This window comes from Salmo salar, chromosome ssa05 (assembly GCF_905237065.1).
Source record: "Salmo salar chromosome ssa05, Ssal_v3.1, whole genome shotgun sequence".
Taxonomy (NCBI): domain Eukaryota; kingdom Metazoa; phylum Chordata; class Actinopteri; order Salmoniformes; family Salmonidae; genus Salmo; species Salmo salar.
In genome coordinates, this window is record NC_059446.1 from 84,958,836 (window position 1) to 84,977,564 (window position 18,729).

At 51.5% G+C, this 18,729-nt stretch overlaps 1 protein-coding gene across 1 annotated transcript in view; it reads right to left on the reverse strand.

The window, feature by feature from the left end:
• LOC106597380 (protein naked cuticle homolog 2-like) overlaps window positions 1–18,729 on the reverse strand; it is an 84,049-nt gene that overhangs the window by 45,519 nt on the left and 19,801 nt on the right.

The following is an 18,729-nucleotide window of genomic DNA, read 5'->3' on the forward strand; positions in this document are numbered from 1 at the left end:
CCAGAAAACAACCCCACAGAAAACAACCACCCAGAAAACAATCACCCAGAAAACAACCACTCAGAAAACAACCCCACAGAAAACAACCACCTAGAAAACAACCCCACAGAAAACAACCACCCAGAAAACAACCACCTAGAAAACAACCCCACAGAAAACAACCCCACAGAAAACAACCACCCAGAAAACAACCACCCAGAAAACAACCACCCAGAAAACAACCCCACAGAAAACAACCACCCAGAAAACAACCCCACAGAAAACAACCACCCAGAAAACAACCCCACAGAAAACAACCACCCAGAAAACAACCCCACAGAAAACAACCACCCAGAAAACAATCACCCAGAAAACAACCACTCAGAAAACAACCCCACAGAAAACAACCACCTAGAAAACAACCCCACAGAAAACAACCACCCAGAAAACAACCACCCAGAAAACAACCCCACAGAAAACAACCACCCAGAAAACAACCACCTAAAAAACAACCACCCTGGAAAACAACCCCACAGGAAACAACCCCACAGAAAACAACCACCCAGAAAACAACCACTTAGAAAACAACCACTTAGAAAACAACCACCCAGAAAACAACCACCCAGAAAACAACCACCTAGAAAACAACCCCACAGAAAACAACCACCCAGAAAACAACCACCTAGAAAACAACCCCACAGAAAACAACCACCCAGAAAACAACCACCCAGAAAACAACCACCCAGAAAACAACCACTTAGAAAACAACCACTTAGAAAACAACCACCCAGAAAACAACCACTTAGAAAACAACCACCCAGAAAACAACCACCCAGAAAACAACCCCACAGAAAACAACCACCCAGAAAACAACCACCCTGAAAACAACCCCACAGAAAACAACCACCCTGAAAACAACCACCCAGAAAACAACCACCTAAAAAACAACCACTCAGAAAACAACCACCCAGAAAACAACCCCACAGAAAACAACCACCCAGAAAACAACCACCCAGAAAACAACCATCCAGAAAACAACCACCCTGAAAACAACCCCACAGAAAACAACCCCACAGAAAACAACCACCCAGAAAACAACCCCACAGAAAACAACCACCCTGAAAATATCCACCCAGAAAACAACCACCTAAAAAACAACCACTCAGAAAACAACCACCCAGAAAACAACCCCACAGAAAACAACCACCCAGAAAACAACCACCCAGAAAACAACCATCCAGAAAACAACCACCCAGAAAACAACCACCCAGAAAACAACCACCCAGAAAACAACCCCACAGAAAACAACCACCCTGAAAACAACCACCCAGAAAACAACCACCTAAAAAACAACCACTCAGAAAACAACCACCCAGAAAACAACCCCACAGAAAACAACCACCCAGAAAACAACCCCACAGAAAACAACCACCCAGAAAACAACCCCACAGAAAACAACCACCCAGAAAACAACCACCCTGAAAACAACCCCACAGAAAACAACCACCCAGAAAACAACCACCTAAAAACAACCACTCAGAAAACAACCCCACAGAAAACAACCACCCTGAAAACAACCACCCAGAAAACAACCACCTAAAAAACAACCACTCAGAAAACAACCCCACAGAAAACAACCATCCAGAAAACAACCATCCAGAAAACAACCATCCAGAAAACAACCATCCAGAAAACACAAAGAAAAAGCGAGAACAGCTATACTTTCAGGAGTCACATCTGGGGTCTCTCTCTCTCTCTCTCTCTCTCTCTCTCTCTCTCTCTCTCTCTCTCATTCCCTCTAATTCCCTCACTCTCTCTCTCATTCCCTCTAATTCCCACACTCTCTCTCTCATTCCCTCTAATTCCCCCTCTCTCTCTCTCATTCCATCTAATCCCCCCCTCTCTCTTTCTCTCTGTGCTGCAGTATGGAGGGAAGGTGGGGGGTGATAGATGGAGATAGAGAGGGAAGGAAGGATAGGGAGGGAGAGAAAGAGGGAGAGAGAGGAGAGGGAGAGAGAGGTGGAAGGAGAGAGCGAAAGAGAGAGAAAGGGGGGAAGGAGGGAGGGAGGTGGACCAGCCAGTCAGTTAGGCCAGGGGGACTGTGTCTGAGAGCAGACCCCACCCCAACTCTGCTCAGCCCAGATCCTCCACACTATGCTTTGAAGCTGCCAGTGTGTTTCAACAGCTAACCACTTTCAGATGTGTGACCAGCGCGGTTTATGAGCTGAATAATAGCTATACCTACACATGTGCAGGCTTGGGGTCCAAAAGAGGGGGAGGCTCGACTTTTAGAGCAGAGAGAAACAGAGAAAGAGAGAAGGAGAGAAAAAGAGAGAAAAAACAGAAAGAGACATTGAACTTGGACTGAACGGGATGTGGGATTAGTTTTTTGTTTGAAATCAACACTAACTTATATTCTGGAAACAAAAAAGGAAGGAGAGGGGGAAATGTGGGTATTTACTGAAGAACTACATTAGCAGCATTAGCATATTAAAGAGGGGGAAAATGTGTGTATTTACTGAAGAACTACATTAGCAGCATTAGCATATTAAAGAAGGGGAAATGTTGGTATTTTACTGAAGAACTACATTAGCAGCATTAGCATATTAAAGAGGGGGAAATGTTGGTATTTTACTGAAGAACTACATTAGCATATTAAAGAAGGGGGAAATGTTGGTATTTTACTGAAGAACTACATTAGCAGCATTAGCATATTAAAGAAGGGGGAAATGTTGGTATTTTACTGAAGAACGACATTAGCATATTAAAGAAGGGGGAAATGTTGGTATTTACTGAAGAACTACATTAGCAACATTAGCATATTAAAGAAGGGGGAAATGTGGGTATTTTACTAAATAACTACATTAGCAACATTAGCGTATTAAAGAGGGGGGAAATTTGTGTATTTACTGAAGAACTACATTAGCAACATTAGCATATTAAAGATAGGGGAAATGTGGGTATTTTACTGAAGAACTACATTAGCATATTAAAGGCATGTTTCTGTTTTCTATTTTCCACAGTTATGTTTCAAGGTTTCCTCTACGATCAAATCAATGTGTGCTCTAACCCTTAAGACATTGTAGCTTTGAAGGACACCTCCATTAAAACTCATTGTAATACCTCCCCATAGTCTCTCAAGGGACTTCTGACCCATCATATTATACACTGTGCATCAACACCACAGCCTGAGTAGGGATGCTTTCTCTTCAGTTAAAGGGGCAATCTGAGGTTCAAACAACAACAAGGCCACACCCTGCCACAAAAATCCCTAAATGTATGTACCAATCCCAGATCGTCCCTTTAAAGGTGTAGTGAGCGGTGTAGTGTTTCAGCCCCAGTGGGACTCCCATGCAGCCTGCTGTCTTCAAACGAGGTTCAGCAGCATCCAAATAATGTGCAAACAACCAGCCCATCAGATCTCTCTCTCGTTCTCGCTCATATCTCCCTCTCTCCCCCTCTCTTTTGCTCTGTCTCCTACTCTGCCTCCTCCTCCCTCTGTCCCTCTCTCTATCTCTCTATCTCTCTGTGTCCTCCACTTATTTTCTTCTTGGCCCTAGTGTTTGTTTTGTGCTCAGGCAGGCAGGCAGCAGGCAGGCAGGCAGGCAGGCAGGCAGGCAGGCAGACAGACAGACAGACAGACAGACAGACAGACAGACAGACAGACAGACAGACAGACAGACAGACAGACAGACAGACAGACAGACAGACAGACAGACAGACAGACAGACAGACAGACAGACAGACAGACAGACAGACAGACAGACAGACAGAAAGGAAGTCCAGGTTTAGGGTGTGTGTCACAGCAGACCTAGTTGAGGCTGTGTCTCCCCTCCCTAGCTCACAGCAGACCTAGTTGAGGCTGTCTCCTCTCCCTAGCTCACAGCAGACCTAGTTGAGGCTGTGTCTCCCCTCCCTAGCTCACAGCAGACCTAGTTGAGGCTGTGTCTCCCCTCCCTAGCTCACAGCAGACCTAGTTGAGGCTGTGTCTCCCCTCCCTAGCTCACAGCAGACCTAGTTGAGGCTGTGTCTCCTCTCCCTAGCTCACAGCAGACCTAGTTGAGGCTGTGTCTCCCCTCCCTAGCTCACAGCAGACCTAGTTGAGGCTGTCTCCTCTCCCTAGCTCACAGCAGACCTAGTTGAGACTGTGTCTCCTCTCCCTAGCTCACAGCAGACCTAGTTGAGACTGTGTCTCCTCTCCCTAGCTCACAGCAGACCTAGTTGAGGCTGTGTCTCCCCTCCCCTAGCTCACAGCAGACCTAGTTGAGGCTGTCTCCTCTCCCTAGCTCACAGCAGACCTAGTTGAGGCTGTGTCTCCCCTCCCTAGCTCACAGCAGACCTAGTTGAGGCTGTGTCTCCCCTCCCTAGCTCACAGCAGACCTAGTTGAGGCTGTGTCTCCCTCCCTAGCTCACAGCAGACCTAGTTGAGGCTGTCTCCTCTCCCTAGCTCACAGCAGACCTAGTTGAGGCTGTGTCTCCCCTCCCTAGCTCACAGCAGACCTAGTTGAGGCTGTCTCCTCTCCCTAGCTCACAGCAGACCTAGTTGAGACTGTGTCTCCTCTCCCTAGCTCACAGCAGACCTAGTTGAGACTGTGTCTCCTCTCCCTAGCTCACAGCAGACCTAGTTGAGGCTGTGTCTCCCCTCCCTAGCTCACAGCAGACCTAGTTGAGGCTGTGTCTCCCCTCCCTAGCTCACAGCAGACCTAGTTGAGGCTGTGTCTCCTCTCCCTAGCTCACAGCAGACCTAGTTGAGGCTGTGGTGTCTCCTCTCCCTAGCTCACAGCAGACCTAGTTGAGGCTGTGTCTCCCCTCCCTAGCTCACAGCAGACCTAGTTGAGGCTGTGTCTCCTCTCCCTAGCTCACAGCAGACCTAGTTGAGGCTGTCTCCTCTCCCTAGCTCACAGCAGACCTAGTTGAGGCTGTGTCTCCCCTCCCTAGCTCACAGCAGACCTAGTTGAGGCTGTGTCTCCTCTCCCCTAGCTCACAGCAGGCCTAGTTGAGGCTGTCTCCTCTCCCTAGCTCACAGCAGACCTAGTTGAGGCTGTGTCTCCCCTCCCCTAGCTCACAGCAGACCTAGTTGAGGCTGTGTCTCCTCTCCCTAGCTCACAGCAGACCTAGTTGAGGCTGTGTCTCCCCTCCCTAGCTCACAGCAGACCTAGTTGAGGCTGTCTCCTCTCCCTAGCTCACAGCAGACCTAGTTGAGGCTGTGTCTCCTCTCCCTAGCTCACAGCAGACCTAGTTGAGGCTGTCTCCTCTCCCTAGCTCACAGCAGACCTAGTTGAGGCTGTCTCCTCTCCCTAGCTCACAGCAGACCTAGTTGAGGCTGTGTCTCCCCTCCCTAGCTCACAGCAGACCTAGTTGAGGCTGTGTCTCCCCTCCCTAGCTCACAGCAGACCTAGTTGAGGCTGTGTCTCCCCTCCCTAGCTCACAGCAGACCTAGTTGAGGCTGTCTCCTCTCCCTAGCTCACAGCAGACCTAGTTGAGGCTGTGTCTCCCCTCCCTAGCTCACAGCAGACCTAGTTGAGGCTGTCTCCTCTCCCTAGCTCACAGCAGACCTAGTTGAGGCTGTGTCTCCCTCCCTAGCTCACAGCAGACCTAGTTGAGGCTGTGTCTCCTCTCCCTAGCTCACAGCAGACCTAGTTGAGGCTGTCTCCTCTCCCTAGCTCACAGCAGACCTAGTTGAGGCTGTGTCTCCCTCCCCTAGCTCACAGCAGACCTAGTTGAGGCTGTGTCTCCTCTCCCTAGCTCACAGCAGACCTAGTTGAGGCTGTCTCCTCTCCCTAGCACACAGCAGACCTAGTTGAGGCTGTGTCTCCCCTCCCTAGCTCACAGCAGACCTAGTTGAGGCTGTCTCCCCTCCCTAGCTCACAGCAGACCTAGTTGAGGCTGTGTCCCCTCTCCCTAGCACACAGCAGACCTAGTTGAGGCTGTGTCTCCCCTCCCTAGCTCACAGCAGACCTAGTTGAGGCTGTGTCTCCTCTCCCTAGCTCACAGCAGACCTAGTTGAGGCTGTGTCTCCCCTCCCTAGCTCACAGCAGACCTAGTTGAGGCTGTCTCCTCTCCCTAGCTCACAGCAGACCTAGTTGAGGCTGTGTCTCCTCTCCCTAGCTCACAGCAGACCTAGTTGAGGCTGTGTCTCCTCTCCCTAGCTCACAGCAGACCTAGTTGAGGCTGTGGTGTCTCCTCTCCCTAGCTCACAGCAGACCTAGTTGAGGCTGTGTCTCCCCTCCCCTAGCTCACAGCAGACCTAGTTGAGGCTGTGTCTCCTCTCCCTAGCTCACAGCAGACCTAGTTGAGGCTGTGTCTCCTCTCCCCTAGCTCACAGCAGACCTAGTTGAGGCTGTCTCCTCTCCCTAGCTCACAGCAGACCTAGTTGAGGCTGTGTCTCCCCTCCCTAGCTCACAGCAGACCTAGTTGAGGCTGTGGTGTCTCCTCTCCCTAGCTCACAGCAGACCTAGTTGAGGCTGTCTCCTCTCCCTAGCTCACAGCAGACCTAGTTGAGGCTGTGGTGTCTCCTCTCCCTAGCTCACAGCAGACCTAGTTGAGGGGCTGTCTCCTCTCCCTAGCTCACAGCAGGCCTAGTTGAGGCTGTGGTGTCTCCTCTCCCTAGCTCACAGCAGACCTAGTTGAGGCTGTGGTGTCTCCTCTCCCTAGCTCACAGCAGACCTAGTTGAGGCTGTGGTGTCTCCTCTCCCTAGCTCACAGCAGACCTAGTTGAGGCTGTGGTGTCTCCTCTCCCTAGCTCACAGCAGACCTAGTTGAGGCTGTGGTGTCTCCTCTCCCTAGCTCACAGCAGACCTAGTTGAGGCTGTGTCTCCTCTCCCTAGCTCACAGCAGACCTAGTTGAGGCTGTGTCTCCTCTCCCTAGCTCACAGCAGACCTAGTTGAGGCTGTGTCTCCTCTCCCTAGCTCACAGCAGACCTAGTTGAGGCTGTGGTGTCTCCTCTCCCTAGCTCACAGCAGACCTAGTTGAGGCTGTGTCTCCCCTCCCTAGCTCACAGCAGACCTAGTTGAGGGCTGTGTCTCCCCTCCCTAGCTCACAGCAGACCTAGTTGAGGCTGTCTCCTCTCCCTAGCTCACAGCAGACCTAGTTGAGGCTGTGTCTCCCTCCCTAGCTCACAGCAGACCTAGTTGAGGCTGTCTCCTCTCCCTAGCTCACAGCAGACCTAGTTGAGGCTGTGTCTCCCCTCCCTAGCTCACAGCAGACCTAGTTGAGGCTGTGTCTCCTCTCCCCTAGCTCACAGCAGACCTAGTTGAGGCTGTCTCCTCTCCCTAGCTCACAGCAGACCTAGTTGAGGCTGTGTCTCCCCTCCCTAGCTCACAGCAGACCTAGTTGAGGCTGTGTCTCCTCTCCCTAGCTCACAGCAGACCTAGTTGAGGCTGTCTCCTCTCCCTAGCACACAGCAGACCTAGTTGAGGCTGTGTCTCCCCTCCCTAGCTCACAGCAGACCTAGTTGAGGCTGTCTCCCCTCCCCTAGCTCACAGCAGACCTAGTTGAGGCTGTGTCCCCTCTCCCTAGCACACAGCAGACCTAGTTGAGGCTGTGTCTCCCCTCCCTAGCTCACAGCAGACCTAGTTGAGGCTGTGTCTCCTCTCCCTAGCTCACAGCAGACCTAGTTGAGGCTGTGTCTCCCCTCCCTAGCTCACAGCAGACCTAGTTGAGGCTGTCTCCTCTCCCTAGCTCACAGCAGACCTAGTTGAGGCTGTGTCTCCTCTCCCCTAGCTCACAGCAGACCTAGTTGAGGCTGTGTCTCCTCTCCCTAGCTCACAGCAGACCTAGTTGAGGCTGTGGTGTCTCCTCTCCCTAGCTCACAGCAGACCTAGTTGAGGCTGTGTCTCCCCTCCCTAGCTCACAGCAGACCTAGTTGAGGCTGTGTCTCCTCTCCCCTAGCTCACAGCAGACCTAGTTGAGGCTGTGTCTCCTCTCCCCTAGCTCACAGCAGACCTAGTTGAGGCTGTCTCCTCTCCCTAGCTCACAGCAGACCTAGTTGAGGCTGTGTCTCCCCTCCCTAGCTCACAGCAGACCTAGTTGAGGCTGTGGTGTCTCCTCTCCCTAGCTCACAGCAGACCTAGTTGAGGCTGTCTCCTCTCCCCTAGCTCACAGCAGACCTAGTTGAGGCTGTGGTGTCTCCTCTCCCTAGCTCACAGCAGACCTAGTTGAGGCTGTCTCCTCTCCCTAGCTCACAGCAGGCCTAGTTGAGGCTGTGGTGTCTCCTCTCCCTAGCTCACAGCAGACCTAGTTGAGGCTGTGGTGTCTCCTCTCCCTAGCTCACAGCAGACCTAGTTGAGGCTGTGGTGTCTCCTCTCCCTAGCTCACAGCAGACCTAGTTGAGGCTGTGGTGTCTCCTCTCCCTAGCTCACAGCAGACCTAGTTGAGGCTGTGGTGTCTCCCCTCCCTAGCTCACAGCAGACCTAGTTGAGGCTGTGTCTCCTCTCCCTAGCTCACAGCAGACCTAGTTGAGGCTGTGTCTCCTCTCCCTAGCTCACAGCAGACCTAGTTGAGGCTGTGTCTCCTCTCCCTAGCTCACAGCAGACCTAGTTGAGGCTGTGGTGTCTCCTCTCCCTAGCTCACAGCAGACCTAGTTGAGGCTGTGTCTCCCCTCCCCTAGCTCACAGCAGACCTAGTTGAGGCTGTGTCTCCTCTCCCTAGCTCACAGCAGACCTAGTTGAGGCTGTGTCTCCTCTCCCTAGCTCACAGCAGACCTAGTTGAGGCTGTCTCCTCTCCCTAGCTCACAGCAGACCTAGTTGAGGCTGTGTCTCCCCTCCCTAGCTCACAGCAGACCTAGTTGAGGCTGTGGTGTCTCCTCTCCCTAGCTCACAGCAGACCTAGTTGAGGCTGTCTCCTCTCCCTAGCTCACAGCAGACCTAGTTGAGGCTGTGGTGTCTCCTCTCCCTAGCTCACAGCAGACCTAGTTGAGGCTGTGGTGTCTCCTCTCCCTAGCTCACAGCAGACCTAGTTGAGGCTGTGGTGTCTCCTCTCCCTAGCTCACAGCAGACCTAGTTGAGGCTGTGGTGTCTCCTCTCCCTAGCTCACAGCAGACCTAGTTGAGCCTGTGGTGTCTCCTCTCCCTAGCTCACAGCAGACCTAGTTGAGGCTGTGGTGTCTCCTCTCCCTAGCTCACAGCAGACCTAGTTGAGGCTGTGGTGTCTCCCCTCCCTAGCTCACAGCAGACCTAGTTGAGGCTGTGGTGTCTCCTCTCCCTAGCTCACAGCAGACCTAGTTGAGGCTGTGTCTCCTCTCCCTAGCTCACAGCAGACCTAGTTGAGGCTGTGTCTCCCTCCCTAGCTCACAGCAGACCTAGTTGAGGCTGTGTCTCCCCTCCCCTAGCTCACAGCAGACCTAGCGGGACGTCAGTGTCTGGAATGTGGAGAGAGGATGAAGTTTCTAAAGCATTCAGGGGAGGGACTTCCTCCTGGGGGTGGGAGTCCCCCTGAGTTGCATCCCAAATGGCACCCTATTCCCTTTATAGTGCCCTACTTTTGACCTATATAGGGTATAGAATAGGGTTCCATTTGGAATGCACATTCCCCTCCCAAAGCAGCTTTTTCTTCATAAGAGGATAACAAAGGACTGGGTGTAATCTAAGCTAGCTAGGAGAGATGCTCGTGACATCAGCTGGTCAGAGAAATATAGGTGAATGTCATGTTTATATGTCGAGGGGTGACCTTTATACACAGAGAGGGGTGACTTTTATACACATAGAGGGGTGACCTTTATACACAGAGAGGGGTGACCTTTATACACAGAGAGGGGTGACCTTTATACACAGAGAGGGGTGACCTTTATACACAGAAAGGGGTGACCTTTATACACAGAGAGGGGTGACCTTTATACACAGAGAGGGGTGACCTTTATACACAGAGACACTTCAAGTTCCTTCAGGTTGATTTCACAGTGGAACAAAGACTACGCTGCTGGCTTTAAAAAAGAACAGGCCTAATACTTGGCTGTGAGTTGGGCTATACAGTGTTATATAGCACCTTTCACCTGTCACACTAAGACGTGGAAAACAGATCATCAAATGCTGTTCAACCAAAAATTATGAGGAAAATACGTGACTTTCTAATCTTAATAAATCAAATTTAGAAGTACGTAAGAAAGGGCAGCTGTGTTGGCCTCATTTACTTACTTTCCATCGACATTACATTCAAACACTCTACACCCCTACACATAACGCCACCAAAATGACTGATTCAAATAATGTATTGAATTAAGAGCGGTCGGTCTATAAAGACACCATGTAATAACACCAATAACAACCAGAACTGAAAAAATGGAATACTCCCCTGGCTGCTTTAAGGCTTGTGAAAAGTCCGTTTGGAAAAGAACTAAAGCTTTCTATGAGGGAACAGGGGTTTATGTGGAAACATACCTTACACACTAAAATGTAATAACCTTTGAGTCCCTCTGTGTTTTAGTTGGCTGGGAGTAGCACCAGATCAAACACAAGACTCACATCCAGCATACTTAGCCAGAAATGTCAGCGCTAAGCACTGATATCCAGCTCCAGGTATTTCCTTTCCTCTGGCAGGGAGAGCAGCAAGGAGAGAGCAGAGAGGAGAGAGGAGAGACTAGAGAAGAGAGAGGAGAGCAGCAAGGAGAGAGGAGAGAGGAGAGAAGAGAGAGGAAAGTAGAGAGCAGAGACCAGAGAAGAGAGAGGGGAGAGGGGAGAGGAGAGACTAGAGAAGAGAGAGGAGAGACAAGAGAAGAGAGACTAGAGAAGAGAGAGGGGAGAGGAGAGACTAGAGAAGAGAGAGGAGAGACTAGAGAAGAGAGAGGAGAGGGGAGAGGAGAGAGTAGAGAGTAGAGAAGAGAGGGGAGAGGAGAGAGGAGAGAGGGGAGAGGAGAGACTAGAGAAGAGAGAGGAGAGACTAGAGAAGAGAAAGGAGAGGGGAGAGGAGAGAGTAGAGAGTAGAGAAGAGAGAGGGGAGAGGAGAGAGGAGAGAGGGTAGAGGAGAGAACAGAGAGGAGAACAGAGAGGAGAGAACAGAGAGGAGAGAACAGAAAGGAGAAGGCAGCCCAGTGTTACTAAACCCTCCCTGGTTCTAGGCCTGGGGGTGCCCCCAAACAGCCGCCACCACCTCCACCACCACCACCTCCACCACCACCACCACCTCAATCACCACCACCACCACCTCCACCTCCACCACCACCACCCCCACCTCCACCACCACCACCACCACCACCTCCACCACCACCTCAATCACCACCACCACCACCTCCACCTCCACCACCACCACCCCCACCTCCACCACCACCACCACCACCACCTCCACCACCACCTCAATCACCACCACCACCACCTCCACCTCCACCACCACCTCAATCACCACCACCACCACCACCACCTCCACCACCACCTCAATCACCACCACCACCACCTCCACCTCCACCACCACCACCCCCACCTCCACCACCACCACCACCACCACCTCCACCACCACCTCAATCACCACCACCACCACCTCCACCTCCACCTCCACCACCACCACCTCCACCACCACCACCACCTCAATCACCACCACCACCACCTCCACCTCCACCACCACCACCCCCACCTCCACCACCACCACCACCACCACCTCCACCACCACCTCAATCACCACCACCACCACCTCCACCTCCACCACCACCACCCCCACCTCCACCACCACCACCACCACCACCTCCACCACCACCTCAATCACCACCACCACCACCTCCACCACCACCACCACCTCAATCACCACCACCACCACCTCCACCTCCACCACCACCACCCCCACCTCCACCACCACCACCTCCACCACCACCACCCCCACCTCCACCACCACCACCACCACCACCTCCACCACCACCTCAATCACCACCACCACCACCTCCACCACCACCACCACCTCAATCACCACCACCACCACCTCCACCTCCACCACCACCACCCCCACCTCCACCACCACCACCTCCACCACCACCACCCCCACCTCCACCACCACCACCACCACCACCACCACCTCCACCACCACCTCAATCACCACCACCACCACCTCCACCTCCACCACCACCACCACCACCACCTCCACCACCACCTCAATCACCACCACCACCACCTCCACCTCCACCACCACCACCCCCACCTCCACCACCTCCACCACCACCACCACCACCTCCACCACCACCTCAATCACCACCACCACCACCTCCACCTCCACCACCACCACCCCCACCTCCACCACCACCATCTCCACCACCACCGACATTACGTTCAAACACCACCACCACCTCCACCACCACCATCATCACCCCCACCACCACCACCACCTCCACCATCACCATCACCGGCACCACCACCCCCGACACCACCACCACCACCTCCACCATCACCATCACCGGCACCACCACCCCCGACACCACCACCTCCACCACCCCCACCCCCACCTCCACCACCACCGAAATTACGTTCAAACACCACCACCACCTCCACCATCACCGGCACCACCACCCCCGACACCACCCCCACCACCACCACCACCTCCACCATCACCATCACCGGCACCACCACCCCCGACACCACCACCACCACCTCCACCATCACCATCACCGGCACCACCACCCCCGACACCACCACCACCACCACAACCACCACCACCATCACCCCCGACACCACCACCACCACCACCGCACCACCATCACCCCCCACACCACCACCACCCCCGACACCACCACCACCGCCACAACCACCACCTCCACCACCACCATCACCCCCGACACCACCACCACTGCCACAACCACCACCTCCACCTCCGCCACAGATTCACCCCTCTAGTCTACAGATAGACAGAGAGTGAAGTCTCTATGGTTGCTAGAGCTGTAGAATGTAGAACTCAATGACTGGGTTTTGACAATCAGAGACACAATCCCTAGCTTCACAACTAGGAATTAGCTCAACAACTTTAAGATGCTAAATGTGGAAGTAAAACATTTATAGAATCGCCATCTGCCACATATAGAAATGACAACAAACAGATAGCGCTAGCAAAATTCCTGGTGATAAGAGACGTTCAGGTGGCTAATGATGTGAATCTGAGGCTAGGGAATAGGGTGCCATTTGGGATGCTCAAGAAGAGGTGATTAAAGCAGCGGAACTTCACTGCACATGTCCAGAGATAAAAGGAGTGAACATGAAGGGAGTGAGGGAACTGTCATCTCTCACTAGTCTGAGATCAGTGGGACGATCACGTTCCAAGCTTTTACACAACATACAGTAGGTGTTGCTAACTAACTACCTGCCATCTAACTGAGCTTATCATGCAGCATTTCTGGTGATGAAACTTCCCCGCGGTGCCGCAGTCGTTGGCAGAACATTACACACAATATATTTGGTCGTGTCACACAGTTGGACTCGTAACCTCACTCCACTCACACTATCCAATCACTAGCCTCCCTTTACAGTTATTGGCTTAGAGACGTCAAGCATATCGTTTCTCAAGCAAATTTACCACAGGTATCTAATGCACTTTCACAGTTTATATTTATGTATGAAGGTTTACAAAACACACCTGAAACAGCTTCTGTAGGATATCACTCACTCTGCATAGACAGTCTGCCAGAGTAACCAGATATTGACCATTGCTGATTACAGGTAAACACACTGGCAGACTGGCAGGAAAATAGTCCATGGAAGCATACCAAATGGCACCCTATTCCGTTTATAGTGCACTACTTTTAACCAGGGCCAATAGGATTGTAGTGCACTATGTAGTGGGCAGGGTACCATTTGGGACCCATTCGGGCAGGGCAGCAGGGCTGATGACACCTTCGTTCCTCCTGCCTGCCTAGCTGTGTCCTCAGTCTTTCTTCCCCCTTCCCTCCCCCTTCCCTCCCTCCCTCCCCTCCCTCCCTCCCTCCCTCCCTCCCTCCCTCCCTCCCTCCTCCTCCCTCCCTCCCTCCCTCCAGATGAGTGGTGCTCAGAGGGGGATTTAGCTGAAAGTAGCAAACAGCTTCAAAGGGCCTGCTACAGTATAAATATCCCCAGATAAATAAACACTCTATTGGCCTTCAGTGTTCTAAATGTCTTTTCCATGAAACACAGGTCATACAATACACACACACTCTCTCTAACACACACACACACACACACTCAAGCAAGCATGCACACACATCCTCTGACTCTCAGGCAACATAGATGTGCAAACACATGTGCATACCAAAGTAAGGAGTGAAACAACAGCATCACACTTTCATGTGTCCTCTTTCCCTCCTCCCTGAGGTTAACACTACCTAACAGAGGACTAGGTGATGTTAACACTACCTAACAGAGGACTAGGTGATGTTAACACTACCTAACAGAGGACTAGGTGATGTTAACACTACCTAACAGAGGACTAGGTGATGTTAACACTACCTAACAGAGGACTAGGTGATGTTAACACTACCTAACAGAGGACTAGGTGATGTTAACACTACCTAACAGAGGACTAGGTGATGTTAACACTACCTAACAGAGGACTAGGTGATGTTAACACTACCTAACAGAGGACTAGGTGATGTTAACACTACCTAACAGAGGACTAGGTGATGTTAACACTACCTAACTACCTGGATATATGGCTGTAGAACAAATATAGAAAAACCTCCCGGAGGACCTGTCTGGTTTTCATGTTTAGTTGGTTGTTTAAAGTCTACATAAGAGGAAGAAGGATTAATAATAGAATGTGTCCCAAGTGGCACCCCTATGAGCCCTGGTCAGAAGTAGTGCACTAACTAGGGTGCCATTTGGGATCCAGCCGTAGTGCAGAACTCCTGGTTCCTGGTTTAAAACAATTCTTGAAAGAGGCGGATGAGCCGTTCCATTCTTCCACTTCCCTTTCCCCTCAACCTTACAAAACTCCTCACATATCTCCCCTGACAAAACACCCTGACCTTCCTCTACCTCCCAAAACTCCTCAGATATCTCCCCTGACAAAACACCCTGACCTTCCTCTACCTCCCAAAACTCCTCAGATATCTCCCCTGACAAAACACCCTGACCTTCATCTACCTCCCAAAACTCCTCAGATATCTCCCCTGACAAAACACCCTGACCTTCCTCTACCTCCCAAAAGCCCTGAAATATCTCCCCTGACAAAACACCCTGACCTATGTTCCCTCCAAAGAATTGACACTCAGCAAATTTCAGGTCTGCTAAGCACAAACTTGAACATTGTGAAAATTCTGTACAACTTCTGCCACGTTTACTGTGAACACTTAGGTGGTACCCGCTTTCAGTTACAGTTATAACAGTGGCCAAGTAGGCTACTTTGGCTATTTGATCACAATGTAGGCCTATCAGAGTGGCCTACCATCAAAAACAATGGAGAAAATGCATCCCATAACATTTTATCATTCAGCCTAAAGTAGCAGCCAATTTGAGGTGTTCAATGTACGTCTACATTCCATGAGACTTTTGAAAAACAACATGCAGGGCTTGACATTAACCTGTTGATCCACTTGTCCTTCAAACAAGGAGGCGAGTGAAAATTATTATTCCCAAACCATTATTATAGAGAATCAGACAAATTACGCTACCTTCGGCCTATTGGCTACTTAGCTTATTCAAGCCTGTCTCAAAATACACTGCCCCTTTAAGACAGAAAAAAAGCTCTTTACACTGACTTGCTTTTCAAAGATGGCTAGAAATGCATATGTTTTGTGCTCTTGTAGGAAGCAACCACTCCCGTATTGCTGACTAGAAATTAGCTATAACTGGGCTAATAACTCACTTACAAAGAATAGGAGAGTCCTGTCCATATGTAGCTTGTTTTTGGTCGCAGGTCCAGGAATGGTTGAATAAGTGAAACATTTACCTGGAGCTAACTCTGCAGATAGCACTACTGGGTGATTTGAAAAGTCATAGTCAATCCATCAATAATATAATAATACTTTTAGCAAAAACGTTTATCTTTCATTTACAATCTGTAGAAACAATGAGAATAGAAAGGTTCAGAACTTATTGAAACATCACAAAACAGTTGAAAAAGATATGGCAAATAGAAATCAAACATGGATGGTCTTCAGAGATAGATGGGAGGGGTTGAATGGAGCTGAAGGGTGGGATTAAAAACAAACAAAAGATAACTATTGTAAAATAAATTATGTACGTAAAATGTATGTAGTATGTATAAACTGGAAGTAGAAGCCTAAGTGTTGTTGTCCATTAGTTTACTCTAATTAGGGGATGGGTGGTAGGGTTAGGGGAAAATATTAAAAGGAAAATATATATATTTTTAAATATATAGAAATATAGAAATATATATATATATATACAGAAATATATATGGGGGATTGGTATTGATGCAGACAATTACATTGATGGAAGCTACAACCTATCTGCAGTATTAAAGCTGATCTACCCCCCTTCCCAAAAAAAACTATATGAACAAATGCGCACATGGCCACATGCAGCTCTCACTTCGATCTCAAAACAAGTGCATCTACTCGCGACCACTCATGTTGTAAACACAGTCCAGTTCAAAGTGAATGGCACAGATCCATATATGGCAACGGTCTATTTACATATAGGCCAACTGCAGCTCTGGTTGGTTATGTCACACCGGTCTGTGTAGAGTACGGGCTGAGTTGTGCCTGCCAATGCAATAGAATCCTACTCCAATGTGCTCTGCCTACAAGACAATCTCTTGCATAGTTAGTTTAGCATACTAAGTCTTGCATAGTTTGTTTTGTTTCGGTATGTTACATTGAAACAGGCTAATATTGCGTTGTTTCGATCACAATACCCACAGTAAAGGGAAACGTTGATAGTGTTAACTAAAGGGGAAAACTAGAAAATTGAGTGAAATTCAATCTCGTGCTTGTCAGCGCGGGCTGATATTTCTTCTGCGCAGCAGTTCTGGGCAGATGCGCTCCCTCACGCAGCTTAGAGGGAACATTGACCTTGACCTTCCTCTACCTCCCTAAACTCCTTAAATATCTCCCCTTGAAAAAACAACTGTGACCTTCCTGCATCCTTTCCTCACTCCTTGTTCTATCCGCTCTGCCGGCTCCTCCCTTCCCTTTCCCACCACAGCCCCTCTCCCTGCTTCAGGGGTTGCATCCCAAATGGTACCCTATTCCCTACATAGTGCACTACTTTTGACCAGAGACCTTGTCAAAAGTAGTGCACTATGTAGGGAATAAGGTGCCATTTTGGGACGCATCCCAGGACTTTGCTGTACAGACCAGTACCAGATGTCAGCCTGGCTGAACGGGGCCGTGCTGAAAGACCCTGCTGTTCTGGACGCCACCCACATGCTTCTCATTCAGAGATGAAGGCTCACAGCTCGCCTTTTTGTGGAGCCAATTTACAACAGAAAAAAGAAAAGGAAGGGGAGGTTAGGGAGGAGAAAGGGGGAGGATAGGGGGAGAGAGAGGGAGGTTAGGGGAGAGAGGGGGAGGTTAGGGGAGTCAGAGGGGAGGTTAGGGGGAGAGAGGGGGAGGTTAGGGGAGAGAGAGGGGGAGGTTAGGGGAGAGAGGGGGAGGTTAGGGGGAGAGAGGGGAGGTTAGGGGAGAGAGGGGGAGGTTAGGGGAGAGAGGGGGAGGTTAGGGGAGAGAGGGGGAGGTTAGGGGGAGAGAGGGGGAGGTTAGGGGAGAGAGGGGGAGGTTAGGGGGGAGAGGGGGAGGTTAGGGGAGAGAGGGGGAGGTTAGGGGGGAGAGGGGAGGTTAGGGGAGAGAGGGGGAGGTTAGGGGAGAGAGGGGGAGGTTAGGGGAGAGAGGGGGAGGTTGGGGGGGAGAGGGGGAGGTTAGGGGAGAGAGGGGGAGGTTAGGGGAGAGAGGGGAGGTTAGGGGGGAGAGGGGAGGTTAGGGGAGAGAGAGGGGGAGGTTAGGGGAGAGAGGGGGAGGTTAGGGGAGAGAGGGGGAGGTTAGGGGAGAGAGGGGAGGTTAGGGGGGAGAGAGGGGGAGGTTAGGGGAGAGAGGGGGAGGTTAGGGGAGAGAGGGGAAGGTTAGGGGGAGAGAGGGGGAGGTTAGGGGGAGAGAGGGGAGGTTAGGGGAGAGAGGGGGAGGTTAGGGGAGAGAGGGGGAGGTTAGGGGGAGAGAGGGGGAGGTTAGGGGGGAGAGAGGGGGAGGTTAGGGGAGAGAGGGGGAGGTTAGGGAGGAGAAAGGGGGAGGTTAGGGGAGAGAGGGGGAGGTTAGGGGAGAGAGGGGAGGTTAGGGGAGAGAGAGGGGGAGGTTAGGGGGAGAGAGGGGGAGGTTAGGGGAGAGAGGGGAGGTTAGGGGGAGAGAGGGGGAGGTTAGGGGGAGAGAGGGGTTAGAGGGAGAGGTTAGGGGAGAGAGAGGGGGAGGTTAGGGGGAGAGAGGGGGAGGTTAGGGGGGAGAGAGGGAGAGGTTAGGGAGAGAGAGGGGGAGGTTAGGGGGAGAGAGGGGGAGGTTAGGGGGGAGAGAGGGAGAGAGGGAGAGGTTAGGGGAGAGAGAGGGGGAGGTTAGGGGGGGAGAGAGGGGAGTTTGGGGAGAGAGAGGGGGAGGTTAGGGGGGAGAGAGGGGGAGGTTAGGGGAGAGAGAGGGGGAGGTTAGGGGGGAGAGAGGGAGAGGTTAGGGGGAGAGAGGGGTTAGAGGGAGAGGTTAGGGGAGAGAGAGGGGGAGGTTAGGGGGAGAGAGGGGGAGGTTAGGGGAGAGAGAGGGAGAGGTTAGGGGAGAGAGAGGGAGAGGTTAGGGGGGAGAGAGGGGAGGTTAGAGAGGAGAGAGGGGGAGGTTAGGGGAGAGAGAGGGGGAGGTTAGGGGGGAGAGGGGGAGGTTAGGG